Here is a 19,015-nt window from a genome sequence, read left to right on the forward strand (position 1 = left end):
CAGATCATATGTTTATTTTAAACTGTCTTATTAACAAATACTGTAATTCAAAAGAAGGTAGACTGTTTGCCTGTTTTGTTGATTTTCAGAAGGCTTTTGATACTGTTATACATACAGGGATCAAGATTAAACTACTAGATATTGGGGCTGGGTCTTATTTTTATAACATTATTAAAAGTATGTATGAAATTAGCAAATCATGTGTCAAAATTCAAAATCAAGTAAGTGATTTTTTCCCATTAGATATTGGAGTCAAACAAGGTGACAACCTCAGTCCGAATTTATTCAAGATATTCATAAATGATTTGCCCAGATATTTGTCAGATACTAGAGACCCAGTTAATGTCAATGACAAAGATCTACATTGTTTAATGTATGCTGATGATATTGTTTTATTATCTACATCAGCTGAAGGACTACGAGAAAAGCTGGGAATGCTTGATAAATTTTGCAAAGATTGGTGTCTCAATGTGAATACTAATAAGACAAAGGTGCTGATTTTCAACAAGGCAGGCAGACATGTAAAACAGATATTCACATTTCAGAATATAAATCTGGAATGTGTTTCAAAATACAAATACCTAGGTTTATATTTAAGCTCATCTGGTTCATTCAGTTATGCTCAAAATGAACTATACAAAAAATCCCTGAAAGCTCATTTCAAATTAAGGAAAGATCTTTTATCACTTAATCCTGATGTAAAAACAAGTATTCATGTTTTTGACCACACTGTAAAACCTATTTTATTATATGGTAGCGAAATATGGGGGATGTTTAATTCTCTTTCCTCTAAATGTAAGAAGGAAGATATATCTTTTGAAAAATAATATTCAGGTTTACCCTGTGAGAAACTTCATATAAAATTTTGTAAATTTATACTTGGGGTACACAAGAAAACAACAAATGCTGCAGTGTTATCTGAACTTGGAAGATTTCCAATATATTTTAATATTATAAAAGGAATGTTATTGTACTGGTATAGATTAGAGAATTTAGGTAATAATTTTCCTCTATTAAAAGAGGCATATACACAATCAAAGACACTACATCACATGAATATAACATCATGGTATGGTTCAATAAATGTTGTTTTTAAAATACTTGGTATTGACTATACAAATGCCATAAATGCTCCATTTTGTGAATCCTTATACAAATTTAAGAAATATATACAAACCAAGCTATCAATATTGTTTATTAGCTGTTGGAAAAAACAAATAGATAAATTTTCAGACAGTAAACTGAAAACCTACCTTTTATATAAAACAAATTTTGGTTTTGAAAAATATCTAACATTGATCAAGAATTTTGAACTTAGAAGAAGTTTTACTAAATTACGTGTATCTTCTCATAGATTACAAATAGAATTAGGTAGATATCAGGGTATTCCCCGAATTAACAGAATATGTAATAAATGTTCTTCCAATACTGTCGAAGATGAGGCTCATTTTCTATTTGATTGTAACAAATTTGAGGATGATAGAAATTGTATGTTAGCTAGTATTGCACAATATAATTCTTATTTTAATCATATGAACAGTCAAAGCAAAATTATCTGGTTATTTAGTGTAGAAAATGTTGAGTTACTTAAAATAATATGTAATTTTATATACAAACATCTTCCTTAGTGAAGATTAGTTAAAGGAAATCTATGTGTGTATATACATTTGATTGGACATAGAAAATTATATTCATCTGAATATCACAAACATACTAGCCGATTAAAAAAAAAAAATAATTGTTAAGATATATTATTTATTCAAATGTTCTCTTATATCCTTGAGGCATCGTCCCCTGGTATCAACTGCATTCAAGTTACCTATGATGCTTCCTTGTTTGCTTTTGATACAGGTATGAAAGAGACATTTACACACATTTTACATGCCTATGGCCCATAAGGTATCGTCCCCTGGTGTCAGCTGCCTTTAGGAAACCATAATGCTTTCCTATTTGCTGCTGACACAGGATGAGTCATGGACATGTTTAATTTCTACTTTCTTTTTGGCTAATTATTATATATTTAATTGATCCAACTTTTTGTGTACTATACATATGTGGATATCTATTTTTCTTTTTTTTTTCTTTTTGGGCTGCTTGTTTGTTATCTATATCAACCACACTTGTAATAAAATGCATTAGTATTAAAAAAAAACCAACATACTATAGATTCTTTATCTACGTATTCTTTAAGAACTTAAATAGTTCTCGTTTAACTTTTTTTTTTTTTTTTTATCTCATTGTTTGTATTGTATTATGAAAAAATTATTGATGTTGTAATGTTTATGCCCTTTGGGGCCCATAATTGGAAATAAAAATATCTTATCTTATCTATCTTATCTTATTGTAAATATAATGGTTCTTGTTATTTGTTACTTGGGGTGTTATGGCTTGTTTGTTCTATAAGACGTTTTGAAGGCTAGTGCCTTTGTGAATTTAACATTTCAAACCTTAACTGTATATTTACTGCGTTGTATTGCTCACTGATGTTTACTGATGATACCCCTGCTATAAGTATTCGATAAAGAGAGAGTTGGTGATTCGTAGATAAGAAAACGCAATCCATCACAAAGCTTGCTCACATAAAACTTGACATCATACCCAACATGGAAAAAGAGTTTGCCACGCATAGCAAATAGAAAATGTAAGTGGACCAATATGATGTAAGATACGAGTTTTTAAGAACGTTGTATAAGGAGGCTTATGTGAATAAATGTTTTATTTCATTGGATTTCGAATTTCCGTTTGTGACTTGTAATGCTTGAATTGCTTGTTGTTCCACCTAAAGCGGCAATAAAATAAGTACCAGGAAAGCGAGTCCTACGCATACTATACTATAATAGTTACATATACACTGTCCAATAGTTTTCTTCTGTTTATGTTACGACTATATTGACCTCTATTGTTAAAGGACAGGTGTCTTTTCAAAGGCTAAAGTTAAAAATAATGACAAACTGAAATGGGATGCTTTCGGACCAATCTTTTGACTAACAATACTTCCTTTGAAACACACTACTCTTCTTAAAAGAAATGTTGTATACACTCTGTAATTAGAACATACATAGTCACAAAAATATTTCTTAAATACTTCGTTTGGCAAAGAAACGATGATTTAATGCGATTCAATAGGCTAGTTATCTTCAAAGAAAAGAAAATATTCCCAATTTAGTACTCAGTTTAAACAAATACAAAAAATGGTCCTGACTATTTATCTATTAGTAAAATTCCTTTTAATTAAAGGTTGTCATAATTCATTATGAATTGTCAAAACTCTTACAACTAGTAGATCATCACACAGAGATATCGTAAATTCTTAGGACCTCACGTTTTTTGTACAATTTGAAATAAATTGCTTCGTTTTATGTTTTTGATCAAGGGAGAAAGTTGTAATTTAATATGAAAGTTTGTTGAAATAATTAAATTGTACGTCTCTGTTTACAAGACTGAATGGATAACAACTTAATTGCAATCCCTTTAATACCTGTTGTCTGTCTGTCAGAATCGACACGTCAAAGAAAAAAAATATATAAAAAAGCAATTACCTTTTTTATATATGTTTGCTTCAAACGAAGATGTAAACTTGGTTTGGGAAGATGTACTTATGTGGCCTTTTTTAAAACATGGAGGTTCTAATAAAAGGCGGTGTGTAGAGATATATATATATGGCTTCTTATCCTTATGTGTAAATATATATTGTCTACCTCACCATCCGGCAATGTCTTTTCTCACTGAATTTTCTAGATCTTCTCGGTATATGTCTCTTTTTTAGTTGGTCAGTATCTTAGGGTTTCCGATGTCTGTGTGCACTCGATTCTCATCAGCATAGAGGTTGAGTTGGGTATAAGGACGGATTTGTATGTCAGCCAGGAATAAGAACGGTCCTATAGCACTGTGAGACGCATGAAAGTTCATTATCTTAATTGTTGTGTTATATCCCTTTCCAGTATAACTTGTTGTTTCCTGTTTTGTAAAAAAAAAAAAATTCGAGATGGTTCTGATGTCCAAGCTTAGGTTGCCTACATACTCATAGACTTTGAAAAAACTTTCGACAAGGTTCCATGTCCATTGTACAGAAGCTTCAATTGTATGACATGATGAGCTTGCATGTACTCTCATGGAGAAGATCATTTACAGGGGCGTAGCTGCCGTTAGGCACTTTAAGCACGTGCCTACACATAATTTTTTCACAAATATTTTTTTTTGTTAAAAAAAATAATAAACAACGTTATATGTAGATGAACTCCAGTGAAGTTGTCACAACTCTAATTATCGAATGTCATGTGTACACTAGTCTCTCGTCCTTAGTGAATGGAATATTGGATAGAATTGAAAGTTTTTTTTATGTGTGTACCTTATATAGAAACTATAAACTAGAACTTTTGTTCAGATCATTTCAATTCTATCAACAAAAACTTGAATAAACCTGAACTTAAACACATGAGTTTTTTAATTAGTTGTTTTTAGTTTTCAACTAGCTTTCCACTTTGTCTTCACCCGACTTGCCAATGTTGGTCGTTCGTTTGGCTGTGCAGGATGTATAAATATTAAATACGTAGTCACATCTTGTCAGAATGGGGACATTTAATCTTATGCCTAGTTGTAGAGAGAATGCCACTCTTTGAGGAGTTCGTAGTTGGTCTACTGAAAGGCAAAGTTTCTGCTCCTATCCAATAATCCCTCATTTTCCAATGCATGGCATTTTCAAATTTCCAGACCTTCGTCCTGTACAACACCTATTACAGGACTATGTTCCCTGTTGTGTTTATTGTAAATAATCAATTTTTTGTTTGTTTGTTCTAAACTTGAATAAATATTTAACATTGGATGTTTAAAAATCAATCCAACTAGCTTCCAGAAGTTTTGGGTACTCTCAGTTCTACGTGTAATGACCACAATTATTCTTATTCCTAAGCAGGTAGGGATTTTACAGAAGAGCGGGATATAAAGAAATACGAATTTCTTGAATTTTGTTAAGTTAGTATGAACAGAACAGAACTTTTGCATTAGGCATCGACTATGTGTGTATGTGTTTGTGTGGCTAGGGTGAAGGTTTAAGAATCAAAAGATTGATGGTTGATGTTTTTCTAGCCAAAAGGATAGTGTTATTATATAGTAATATCAGTGTTTACGTGCACGTGCCTTTTTTTTTAATGAAGGATCGTCAATATGTACTATCAATTAAGTTAAACGTACTATATATCGATCATAACGGAATAGATTTGAAAATACCAAACATGGTGTGCTGCTTAATTAAAGGGATACGCGGATCTATGCTGGGCAGTACATATTGTAATTTTTTTTTTAATATTTGATTTTCTAATTGTACTGCGTTATTTAATTCACCATTAAGATGTTATGGTAAATTATTCATAATTCTTCGAACTTTTCATCATGTATATTATAACTATCATGATTAAATAACCAGAAAATTTAATATTTTTGTGCATAAAATTTTGCAGCCAAAACGCTGAAATCTGTTTTCCGTTGGGGGGGGGGGGGCTCTGATTTGGACCTAATGGGGACCATGAGCGGCCCCAGACCCCTGCCGATTTGTGCCTACAGATGAATGAATCCCTAGCTACGCCCCTGATTTAAGATTTGTATTGATTCATATACTTTAGTCTTGAATAAACATTCATCCAGTTGCCTGTCTCAGGTCACGACTAACAACTGAATGTATACCGAGTTCTTCGTCATGACCCGAGTAGCTGAATTGAGTGTCACCTGCAAATAAATAATTTTAATGCAATTATTTTGTAACAATTGTTCTGATTGGATAACAGCAAGCGTAAAATTCTCTATCTCCTTGTCTGTTGTAACTAAGGAAGCCGACATTTTGAATTTCGGAATGTATTGACATGTTATTTCTACAATAATAAACAAAAAACTCACTTGTTGCGCTTAAAAATCTTCTTTTTATCAAATTTTATTACATTCTGAAGCGGCACAAAAGCCAGAAAACGCCCGGTGATTATGTTTGACGCCGGAAGCATAATTTTCATTAATGAACATTTTACACTGAAAGAATGATTGAAATTTAATTATAAACTTGTTTTGCATTAGAATAGAGATAACTGTATTGTATTTGAAGTTTTAAGGATGTCTATCGGTAGTTTTACTGTCGCAAATACCTGTTTACCTGTCTCCACTCCGCGTCGCCAGGTAAACTAAATTTGCGACAGTAAAACTACCGATGGACGTACAATACAATGTACAGTTATCCCATTTAAAAATGCATCAAAAAGTTAACTGTTCAGCAATATCGTTAATATATAAATGAAAGGTCAAGAAAGTGGCTGATGTCTTTCAATTCTGAAAGAACAGAAATAATGATATCCTCGAATAATGAGATACAATATGTTAATTTTACTATGAAGTGGGTCTCATTGGGGTCTAAGCGTGACGCGGGATTGCTGATTTTTTTGTAAGCGTGACACGTGAAAGTCAAATGATTTTATTGTGAAATTGGGAAATGAAGTCTAGTGGGACACAGGAAATTACAACAAAATGTAACTGCTTACTACATAGTGTAAGCGGGATACGATAATCTAACAAAACATTACTGAGCGGGATCCGGGATCAGAACCCCCAATGAACAATACAAATATATACCAATTGTGCGATCTCAGGCATACGCATCTAGAATTACAATTACAAGTGACGCAAAATGGAACAACTATGTTAAAAATAAAACTACGGCATCTGAATATACTACGAAAACTCAAATATCAACTTAGCCGACAAAATTTGGAAAAATTATAGTCTCGTATTTATTAGACCAATTTTTGATGATATGCAACTGAAGTATGGGTCAATTGCGGAAATGGTTTTTCAATATTAAGGGAACGAAGAAAATGAACAAAACTCAGTACAATTGTTTTTTTATAGAATTCAGAATAATAATGTTCTTGGATATTTTAATATGTAGTCTTGTGCCCCCTTAAATTCAAAGTACAACACAAAATCCCTTGCGAAATGACCAAGATTATCATTTTACAGACTGACATAGAATTCCCATACATTTATCCCCTCAATAATTAAACTGTCTTTGCCGGAATAACTAAATATGTCACTTCAAAATGTCTATTGGTGCGCATACTTATACATGACATACATGTATTCACATTTTAAAGTGCATAAATTCAATTGTGTCGGTCCCTCCTCTGATTGTGTCCTGACATTTGTTACATTTGAGAGACTTATTTTCATCCTTTCTTGTGCAAGCTTTTCGTCTCTTTCCAGGCGAGGGTTTTCATTTTCAAATGTTCCTGCCAACCCATTATGCGGCCGGAGTGGGACGAAAATCATATGGGAAGGTCCTCTCATCAACTATTTATCATAATATACACTACAGTACAACTCAGAGTACAACTTGGACTATTATACAAACAAAAGGAGAATAAGGAGAAGGAAGTACTACAATATAAATAATAGAGAACAATGGGCAAATTAATAAAAAGAAGAGAAAAAAATTACTGTAGAAAAATCGTAAAGAATCCAGAATTGAAGCACCACCATAAACCACTCCCCACATCCATTTAGAATTTAGTAGTTCGATATTTTTGTTTTGTTTTAAGTGTTTCATGTGTGACCCGTTATTCCCAAATTTTTTCACCGTCCAAGAAACAAGGGCGTGTTTTTTTTGTTCTTCAGTAGTGAGCCAGAAGAGGTCTATTTTTATTTTTTTGCATTGAGAAGATCTTCTGGCTCTCTTCCACCTCTTCTTTTTAAATAGGTGGTTTAGACGGCAGAGGCACAAAACAAACATGGCGTCGTTTGGTCTAAATGACATTAATAAATTTATGAAATTAGAATGAAGATATATTAGAAAGTGAGCTGTGTTATAAACGTTTTTATAGTAAGACAGCCTTGGTAGGACATCTCTGTAGGACGATAAGTTGGATGAATATAAGAACTACACGGACAATAACAGTTGAGGAACAACTATTTGAAATTCTAGGGAAGGGATTTTGCTCATTGGTGTTTAACGCTTCTTTCAACACTGACTAATGATTGGGCTAGTAGTCCGTTTAAATCGATAGATGAGGAATGAAGAAGGAAAGAGGGCATATTTTTTTGTTTTAATTTGTCGCTTATCATGCCTATTATTTAGCTTCACCAGGCAACCATATTCATATACAAAATCCTACTGTCCCCCATCCCAACAAATATATAAATATCAGATGGTTTTCTCTTATTTAACACAAGTTTAAATTGAAGCTAATTTTTAACGCCCAGTGACAAATATTTCATATAAAAAAAGAAGATGTGGTATGATTGCCAATGAGACAACTGTCCACAAGAGACCAAAATGACACAGACATTAACAACTATAGGTCAGGAAAACACGGGTATATAATTTAAAAAAAACCCGGATTTTTTTTAAATTATATGTGATATGATGTGATATGATTGCTAATGTTATATGAACTTGATGTAAGCAATTATAGGCAATCGTAATGCCTTCAACAATGACAAAACCCGATACTGTAAAGCTGTTTATAAAAGGCCATGAAAAGTGTGAAACAATTTAAACGATAAAACACGGCCTAATTATACAACACAAAACAATTTACAAAATATCAAAAATGAGTTGAGACATGAACCAACGACAACCACTAAACTACAGGCTCCTAACTTTGAACAGGTTCACAAAGAATATGGCAGGGGTTGATATAAAAATGAAGATGTGGTATGACTGCCAATGACCGACCATGTAAGGGCTGTATAGCCAGTCAAGGTCGTTAAAAAAACTTCCATTTGTTATTGTTTATGAGCCAACTCTTCACAAGAGACCAAATGATACTAAAATTAACAGCCATAGAACACCATACGGCTTTCAGCAATAAGGAAAGCCCATACCACATAGTGGGTTATAAAAGACCAAGAAATAACAAATGTAAAACAATTCAATGGTAAAAACTAACGGCATTATTAATGTACAAAATAAAGTGAACGAAAAACATTATAAGTAACACAACAACAAAAGACAACCACTGACTTACATGCGGCTGACTTTGGACAGTCACATACATACAGAATGTGACGGGGTTAAACATGTTAGCGGGATCCCAATCATCCCCTAACCTGGGACAGTGATGTAACAGTACAACAACTTGTTTGTGAGCGCTCAATTCTCCCGAAGCTGAAAAAATAGTGTAGCAGTACATTATAACAACAACGTGCGCAAATCAGTTGCAATTAGATCGGTGCGAGACGAACAAAAGAAACCGGCCAACTAACATTAAAACAATAGACTCAAAGCATCGAACTAAGAGTATTTCCAATTACTGGAAGTTTGTTCAAAGCTACTGAGTTGCCACTAGTACTGAAATAAATCTTGTTCTCCAAGACTGAAGTAACAAGCAGTACACAAACAACTGATTTATTAAAAAAAAGTCTAAGAAACGCCGATGGTATTAGTATACGTTGTATAATTACATATATATCCATATACAATGAAAGTTTTTGAAAAATGGTAGTCCGAAGGTCTTGACCATCGACATTTTGCATTACAAATAACAGTTAGGACCAGAAGATTTTCTTCAAGGACCACCAGAGAAATAATTTTGAGAACTTTCTGATATCTATGTTGTTTACAAAAATAATCCAGTTCGGTTACTTTTGAATAAGAAAATTAAGAATTCCTTTTTTGATCAGTCATATTCCAGACAAACATTTTTTTTTTTTACATTGACGAATTCTTGTGCAGTTTGAGATTATTCTTAAAAATTAAATAGTAGGGGGTTAAGCCTGATTTGTTTAGCAAAATTGAGTTAAAGGAAAGCTTAAAGAAAATCACGGTAACGAACATAGCACACGTATACAGTCATGTCTACTGGACGTATCTTAATTTTCTAAAAAAAAAATCATTAACCTAATTATGTCGTCCAGCTTAACAAAAAACCTGCTATATTCGACGGCAAATTGCATTTTCATTTTATTGATCTTCTTGTAGAATATCTCCAGAAGAGGTCCAGATTCAGGGGCGGATCCAGGAATTTGGAAAGGGGGGCGAAGTTTTTAAAGATCGCCGAGCGGAGCGAGGCGAAAAAATTTTGGGACCTTTTTTGGACTAAAAAACATAAAATAAGTGTAAAAATGCACTTTTTGAACGGTTCCTGGCGTGGGGTATGTATATTCTATAGTTGCTGTAAAGTGTAAGGGTTGGACATTTTTTATGCTGTTTTTTCCCTTTTGATTGGCTATCATAAATGATAGTATGGATCCAAAGCTATGTACTGATATATTTGATGTGGGACTTGTCAGTAAAAAATAGACATGGAAAATTCTCGTTTGTTGTATGTTTAATAAGTTAGCGTAACCTCACAGATGTCTTGTAAACAAGAAATACGCCGGGCTATTCGATGATTTACAAAACGACCGACACGATTTAAAAAAGCCAAACAGGCCATTTTTATCCAAATGTTTGATTGATATGTTTCACCCAACAGAATTAAGGGAGGTGAGGAGTTCCAAATCAACCAAAGGCTACGAATGAGTCTGAAATGACAACGAATTTGTGAATGACGGTCGACAAGTGGAGACATAAAGGCCACACTCAGCAGTCAGGTTGCAGTCTGGTCTTGAAAAAAAGTATTCAATATATCAGCTCGGCGAAAAAGACATTCCGGCCAGACATGCAAACCCCGGCCTCAAAATAATACACCCGTTTTTTATTCATCATGTTCATTCGGTAATGCTTAAATAATTCTGTTGGAAATTCTAATTAGCAAAAAAAGTGGACAAGATTATTGTTTTCAATCCAGATACGGCCAGAATTTTTATTTAATGCAAAAATCACAGTCAGATTTTTTTCTCTCAAATACCTTAGACTGCCTCCTCAAATCAAATGGTTTGTACCTTAGACTTTAAATCTATCTAGAGCTTATACTGACTGGAGATTATTATTCAGCTACCATGTTATTTTAAAATAGGCTGTGGCGTTTGGGGTTCAACACGTTTTCGTAGGTAAATAATATTGCTGTGGATTTTTTTCCATAAGAGTAATAGAGTATTACTTTTTGTTTGGTTGAATTGTGAAATAGAAGTCACTTCGTTCTTGCTCAATCCTGCGTCGCTTTGAAAGTATCATGGTTGACATCCTCAGCCTAAGCAATGTGTTACTGTAATTTGAATTTTCAAAATGACTGAGTGACGTTTTTTTGACGCACTGGTCAACTCCACCATAGAGAATCACATGACTTTGACATAATCAGTAAATATCTTTATAAGTAAAGAATTGTCGCATAAAATTAAATACACGGGAAATGCGGCAAAGTTCACGAAGTCTAGTCTGATTAATTATTTTACAAAAAAAAAAAAAAAGTCCCAGCAAAAGGGGGGGGGGGGCGTACGCCCTCTACGCCCCCCTCTGAATCCGCCACTGAGATTCATTTTTTTTGACTCGTCACCAGAAGATATTCTGGAGATGTACAGAAGAGACCAATAAAACACGCCCCAAGTGTCTACGCTTAAAAATTTTAAGTTAGAAACTGTTTGCTCATGTTTCTTTCCCCGCTCCCGGTTCTATCCAAAGGCGAGAGCCGATACATACGTTTTCTTTTCAGTTCTTTCCTGCTTCATGGGTACACACTAAAAGATGTCATCTGTGTAGGATGCACTGGTTCCGTCAATAGATGGAAGATATAGGAATTGGGAAGAAGCTTTCTGTTCTATGTCAACTTGAATTGAGTTTCCCATACTTGATTGGAATGCATTTTAAAAAGATTGAAGATTTTGAGGCCAAAGGTCAAGGTCAATAATACCAGAATAAAACTTGAAATTTTTTCTGCTACTCTGGGTGATGTAAATGAGTTTCCTTTGCTTATCTGAAAAGAGACTTATGCATGAGAAAGATATCGGGAAGGAAATAATCCTATATATTATATGGATAATATGCCTTTGGTGTCAAAATGTTAAAGGTCAATGTTTCTGTTTTAATTACCAATTAGAATATTTTTAAATGGTTTTTGGAATATTTTCTTTCTATGAAATTGTTACACATGTATGCTGAGGAAAAATTAGCTCCAATAGTACATATATTTTAAAATGTTAAAAAAAAACTGTTTTAACCATTGAAATACACATGTTTTAATGTACATTTGGTGGAACATCATCATGATCATTCAGTTTATAACAGTGCAAGTTTTATATTTCTTGAAAGGACCCAACATAAATTATGTCATTTACTATCTTGCCTGCAACAAAAGGGGCAGAATTGGAGACTGGAGATGTAAACCTGTTAAGATGACACCGGCGACAGGGTTGCAGCGAGTGTTTGTATTTATCTATATACATGGGAAGGGGTTAAAGATCAAGATACAAAATGTACTCCATATTGTGTATACATAGATGCCATATGTTTTGAAGGCCTTTGTCCTTTATCACATTTTAAAGACTCAGCAACTGCATCAAAAATTTCTATAAATTTTTTTTCATCACAGGATTATAGATTATACTCTGAGCTGGTAAATTATATAAGCTTATTTATCCTTTGAAAAAACTTTAATTTGCATTGAACATGTAGTAAGCATTATAAAATGGAATTTTGTGGTACTAATATTGATTTCAAATATATATTCCAAAGTTTCAGAAAGTTTCACATATATATGTTGCTATGCAATATTTAATATCCTGCATTCTGTACATACTTTGGAGATGTATCAATTGATGATGAGACGATGGACCTACATCATTGGTTATTTTGGTTTTCATCTGAATCCACCATAGATACTTATGATGAATATAGACCTATACTATTGTCCAGAGGTCTATGGTAAGTGTTGGAATGATCAGATGATGATATACATGAAGATTATAAATTATGTTGTCAAGCTTTGTTGTACATACATTTACGTGAGAATTCACGAGAAGTCTGTTGTAAGCAGCATATTTATCTTTCCATTTGGTGAAAATAATTCTTCTGTTATAGAATAAGAACAACTACTTGGTATATTACTGTTAATTGTTCTGATATCTGATGTGGCAAGTAACTGCAGTGAGAATGTTGAAGCCACGCAAAAAATAAACCATGAGATTCCAATCCTTCTGACTATATAAATCCTTGGTAATATTAAAAATATGAATATGAAAATTTGATCTTTGACTTTGTTGCTACATTTTGTAGTTCCTTGAGATTGCAAAAATTTAAACTTTTTTTATATATTGATTTATTCCTGATATATCAAGCTTGAAAATTTTAATAATGATTGTAGGTGTAGGAAAATATAGATTAAGAGTAATGAAAAATATAAATGCATTACTACCATTATAATTATTTTAATTTACTTTTTTTACACATTTAGTCCAGGGTATGGATTTTGATTATATCTGATCATACATGTATATTTATTTAAATGAATATAATTATATGTTTATATTCACTGAAGAATGGAATAATTCTTTCTGCACTTGTTAACCTCTGTAGGACTATTTACCTTGTTAATTAAGAAATTCAGAAAAAGAGACTTATTTCATGCAATGTTGGTTTCTAAACAGATGTATAAATAATCTGAAGAAATAGACTTAACTATTTGAAATTTGAATATAAGTGAAAGTCCATGCTTTTATAGTTAGGAGCCTGTAATACAGTGATTGATGTTTGTTGCTGTCAAGGACATTTATTAGTCAGTTAGTTGTTACATTATAGTCCTTGTTGCTGAATATCATATTTGATTTTTGTTTCTTGTTTTATTTGTAAATTCAGAACATAAGTTTTCTCTTTTGAATTGTTTTTTTCATTTTTCAGTTACCAGCTGTTTATAGCTTTCTATTAGGGTTGGGTTTTGCTCATTGTTGAAGGCTGTTTGGTGACAAAGCTTTTAACCTTCTATGTCATTTGGTTTCTGGTGAAGAGTTTTCTCATTTTGAGTATTTTTCCTCCTAGGAATTTGTTCCAGATTTTACTTATCCATCGTTACATCAAGTCTATTTGCCAATTCCCATTATTGACCCTGTAAATAGAGATCCCTCTTTCAGTTGTCTCCCTTATGAGGGACTTTAATTTTCATTTATAATGGAGAGCTAGCAGAACGAGCAAATTTACCTGTGCGTAATGTGAGTAATCTTTAAGGTTTTCAAATATTTTAATTACATTAATTTGTTGTTTACTTACTTACTTACTTACTGCATGGTATACCATCGGCATGTAGGGCAGCAACAAAGGTTCTCCATTTCTGTCTGTCTTTGGCCATCTTTTCTACTGTTCCCCATGTTTTGTTCATGGTCTTCAGTTCTCCTTCTACAGTACGTCTCCATGTGTTTTTTGGTCTTCCTCGCTTACGCCTTCCTTCTGGAGTCCAATGTTATGCTGTTCTAGTGATGGAATTACTATCTCTTCTAATCACATGCCCAATCCATTTCCAACGCCTTCTCACTAATATTGTACCCATGCTATCTTGCTGACACTAGTTTAGAAGATCTTCATTAGATATTTTGTTTGGCCAGAAAATGCACAGGATTCTCCTTAAGCTTTTGGTATGGAAAACTGACAGTTTGTTAAGATCGACTACTGTCATCCTCCAGCATTCTGATCCGTATAACAGAGTAGATAGTACACAACTCTGGTACAGTTTTAGTTTGGTCTTCTTACTATACTGTGATGATTTCCATACATTGTTAAGTGATCTAAATATATTCCTGGCTTTGTTCAATCTGTTCATTATGTCGTTTCCTGCACCTCCATCGTTTCTTATTGTACTTCCTAGGTATGTAAATGTTTCTGTGATGGGGAGATCTTTTCCATCTACTAGGATAGGAGTTGGGTTATTGATGTTTAGCGTCATGACTTCAGTTTTGGTTTGGCTGATTTTAAGTCCAACTTGACTAGCAAAAGTATTTAGGCGGTTTGTCTTCTCTTGTAAATGGTGGTGGGTATGCGATAAAAGAGCAAGATCATCAGCAAAATCAAGATCCTCCAATGTTGCTGAAAGGTTCCATCTTATTCCTCTTGGAGCATCTTCCGTTGTTTTTTGTTGTTTATGTTAATCTAAATACTTTTGACATCAGAAATTATTTTTTATGAAAAATTAGTATAACAGCCGATACATCACTTTCAATTCATCATACTTTGCATTGGCAAAAGGCAATTTTGTCCGGTATGGAACCAGTCTACAATTGACAAAGAGAAGTAATTTGTTTAAAAAGTGTGTAATAACAGAATCAAATCGGTAATTGGCAAATGCACTATTGCTCATAGGGATTTGGATCCCACCAGGGTTTTGGACTGGGATACCCAGTTTGCATTCTGCACTTTAATACAAAGTTTTGACAACAGTGCTTTAAAGCATTTATTGCTAATTCCAACGTCAATATCTTTCCTTTTTAATAATTTTACAAGTTTCAATAATTTGTTTCTGTAATTTATGACACGTACCTAGCTCACTAGTATTTGTGTGCCATTGGTTAGATATTTGATAAAATCATACCTTTTTCTGTATAATTATTTTCTTTTTCCCATCTGCCAGTGAGAACTCAAATTGTCTAAACATGGCAGGGCTTCTTTTGAAATGGAATTGGTATTTAATCTTGTATTATATAAATTTTGACCCTAGAATGTGCAACACTACTATTGAACACATGATTTTGATAGGAATGGTTGTTGGTTATAAAAAAGATGTGGTATCATTGCCAATGAGACAACTCTCCACAAGAGACCAAATGACACAGAAATTAACAACTATAGGTCATCATACAGCCTTCAACAATGATCAAAGCCCATACCGCATAGTCAGCTATAGAAGACCCCGAAATGATAATGCAATGTAAAACAATTCAAACGAGAAAACTAACGGCCTAATTTATGTACAAAAATGAACAAAACACAAATAGGCAGGCACCTACATACAGAATGTGGTTGTCCAGTGACAAATATTTCATGCATGTTCAGGACAATAACCAATTAATATTTTTGCAAAAGGATAGTTATTTAGATATCTAATTTAAAAAAAAATTCTCTACTCTAGTGAAAACACAAGTGTTCAATTACAATGTATGTATAGGTTTGATGTTAAGATCCCTTTATTCAAATCTTTCTCTTTTTTTTTTAAATGAGGAATGGAAAATAACATTTATGTGTTTGGCAAATTCATAAAAATGACCATCACTTAAAGCTTTGAAAAGCCTCATATGGTTGGAGACAGATAGATCTTAATAGCAACTACAGTTAAAAATGATCTATAATTTTTGAAAGGGGGGATAACTCTACAAAAGTATTAAATACTGCCAAGCAGGGAAATGTTTAAGGAAGATTTCATGCTTAATAATCATAGAAATTGTTAGATATCCTTGATTTGCAACTGAAATCAATATTAATTTCAATTGCAAATATGTCCAAATTTGGTCTTATTACTTGTATTACAATTTCAGGTAATTGAACAGAAGAAAATGGCAACCCTTCCTTCACTGCAATCAAAATGAATTCATTTGTTCCAGTCGTGCTGATGAATGGTAGTTTAATTTTGGTTCAATATCAGGGTATGATTATTGTACAGGAAATTGTTATGTTAATATGTATTAATTACTTATATGTATATATCAAGGTTATGCATATTATTGACATTAAATAAGAAAATAAATACCAAGATAAGTATATTGTATAAGTTAAGCAATATCCTTACATATTACAGCGACTTTCGTAAGCTTTAAGCAATTCATAATGTCATAACCAATACAAGCATGCAATGAAAAACACATTTAAAACATACACACACATGCAAATATCCACTCATACAAACAAACACATAGTGAAATGTATTGACTTAAACATAAGCAAAAGACTTTGCCTAACAAATTTGTGGCAATTGTCCTCTAATTTTTTTGTATTATACAATTCAATCAATTAAAAACAGAATTTATCTAAAGATAATTCTTTGGGAGATGTATATATGAGTCAACCATACAACAATAGATGGTATATACAGAAATGCACATTTAAAGTTTCAATATTTTTTCATAATGCTGGCCTCACATGGCCAAGTGGTCTAAATAGTTGGAACTACTGCAACACTAGCCAGTCAATACTGAGGTTGCTAGTTTGAATTCCTCATGTGGCAGGTGTGCACGACTACCAATCTTAATAGACTAGGTGTGTCAGTTTTCCTACCAAAGGTTGTGGTTCTCTCCAGAGACTCCAGCTTCCTCCACCAATAAAAACTGACAGCCATGAAATATTACAAAAGTGTTGAAAGTGGCAATACATACCTATCAATCAATCAATCAATCAATATTTTATTAATGAAAACTGTATGCATTTTGTTCCTTGAGACTGTTGTGTTGCTAAAGCTATCAACTGGGGAGCCTCTTGTTCAAAATAATATTTTCAGAGGCAAAATGAATAAATGTCCCTTTTTCCTACACTTAAATAGAATATAATTAAAAATACTATTTTTTTACAATCTTCCTTGCTGCTTGATGTATGTATAGATTTTAGTAACATTTTCTAGGTTATTGTTCTTTCAATGAGAATGATTTTTACATTTGTTTCTTTATAGAAAAGCCCAGGTCTATGGATAATGCACACAGATAGATCATGGCTAAGTCTACTAACAGGTAAGTTTAGCCTCCTGTTTTTTTTGGTTTTTTTTTTCATTTTGCAGATAGTGCAAGAAAAATGACCCAAAAAAATGACAGCTGCTTTAGTTAGATGGTCCTTGTAGATGCATACATGCCTGTGGCATAACTACACTTAATTGGTATTTCCATGGTCCTACATTATTATTTTGTGCATGAGCTACAATTATGGGGAGGAATAGTTGTGAAATTATATTCTTAAGGCTTTTTCATTTGACCACATTCAGATTACTTGTCATTGTGGAAGCAGAAATTTTTCTGATATGTGACACGTCATTGTGAAAGTTGTCATCTTTTTTATTCTACACTGAAGATGCAGTCAAATGTAGGTTTTGAATTATAGCGTAAAGCAGCATGTCAAACATTTATCAATTATAATATTGAAAAAAAATTGTAAAAAATTTCAACATCAACAGATTTTTAGCTCAACTTGCACAACAACCAGTGTGAGCTTTGTTGTCTGTCCATTAACATTTACATAAATCTTCCCTGAAAAGACCAAAATGTTCAGCATGATTAGATTTACAAAAAAATCAAGCTGAAATCTTCAGTTGACTCTGTAATGGAGTTATTGCCCTTTAATTAATTTTATGAGTTGTTGCTTATAAACTTGAAAACTTTAAGTGATAGATACCGGGTAGATACTTTGAAATGCAAAAATGGTCCACAAGGCAAGTTCTTCAAATAATTCACTCTTGCATATAAATTGTTGGTTAGCTCATTATTATTTTTTTTTTTTTGCTTTTTGTCTTGAAAACTTTAATAGATAGATAGAAACTTTAAAAGCAAAGATGATCAGCAAGAAAATATCTTTAAATAAATCAAAATAGCTGAAATTATTAGTTGACTCCTTATTGGATTTTAATTTTACTGGTCTTAAATGATGATTTTTACATATGTTTTTGGCAAAAACTATGAAAGATGGAAGGAAACTATAAACAAAAATTATCAGCAATATAAGATCAATGAAAAAGAGGTTTATGTCATGAATAATATTGTAGGCTTCAATGTTGTAGAGTGCCCATTGCACAAACCTAGGTTAGCGATACAGGCTCTGGTTGTGCTTCTTTTTGGCTTTGTGCCATTAAATGATTGGCTGCTTGAAGTTAGTCTAAACAGGACTTTGGACATGTGCTTTACATACATTCAATGTAATGGTAAAAAAACAATTCACTTAAGCGAGACTTAAAAATTTGATTTAATATGGCACTATATTTATCATTTAAAAGTGAAATATTTTTCTGACTTGTTTCACCAAGTATTTAATGCATTGGAATAGAAGTTAAGTTACCTTTTATAGATGGGAAGGCAGTTTCTTTTCCGCTAGTCACAACCATCCTGCTTCTCATGGAAAACACAATTCTGGTGATAAGTAAATTCATTGGTACCATAAATGAGCAAATAGAATGGGATCATGACTATGTCAAGTGAATTCATTGGTACCATA

The 19,015-nt window shown here is 32.8% G+C and overlaps 1 protein-coding gene across 2 annotated transcripts in view; it reads left to right on the forward strand.

Annotated features, from left to right (window-relative positions):
- Window positions 1-12,669: 12,669 nt before the first annotated feature.
- LOC139512667 (semaphorin-5A-like) overlaps window positions 12,670-19,015 on the forward strand; it is a 92,968-nt gene continuing 86,622 nt past the window's right edge. The window contains exons 1-3 of one of the 2 annotated variants that reach the window (XM_071300453.1): window positions 12,670-12,775; window positions 16,366-16,446; window positions 17,490-17,547. The gene's annotated coding sequence lies outside the window, so the exon portion shown is untranslated. Of the gene's footprint in view, window positions 12,776-16,364; window positions 16,474-17,489; window positions 17,548-19,015 lie in introns of those variants that run through there. The other variant, XM_071300454.1, reaches the window with a different exon arrangement.

This window comes from Mytilus edulis, chromosome 2, assembly GCF_963676685.1.
Source record: "Mytilus edulis chromosome 2, xbMytEdul2.2, whole genome shotgun sequence".
NCBI lineage: Eukaryota > Metazoa > Mollusca > Bivalvia > Mytilida > Mytilidae > Mytilus > Mytilus edulis.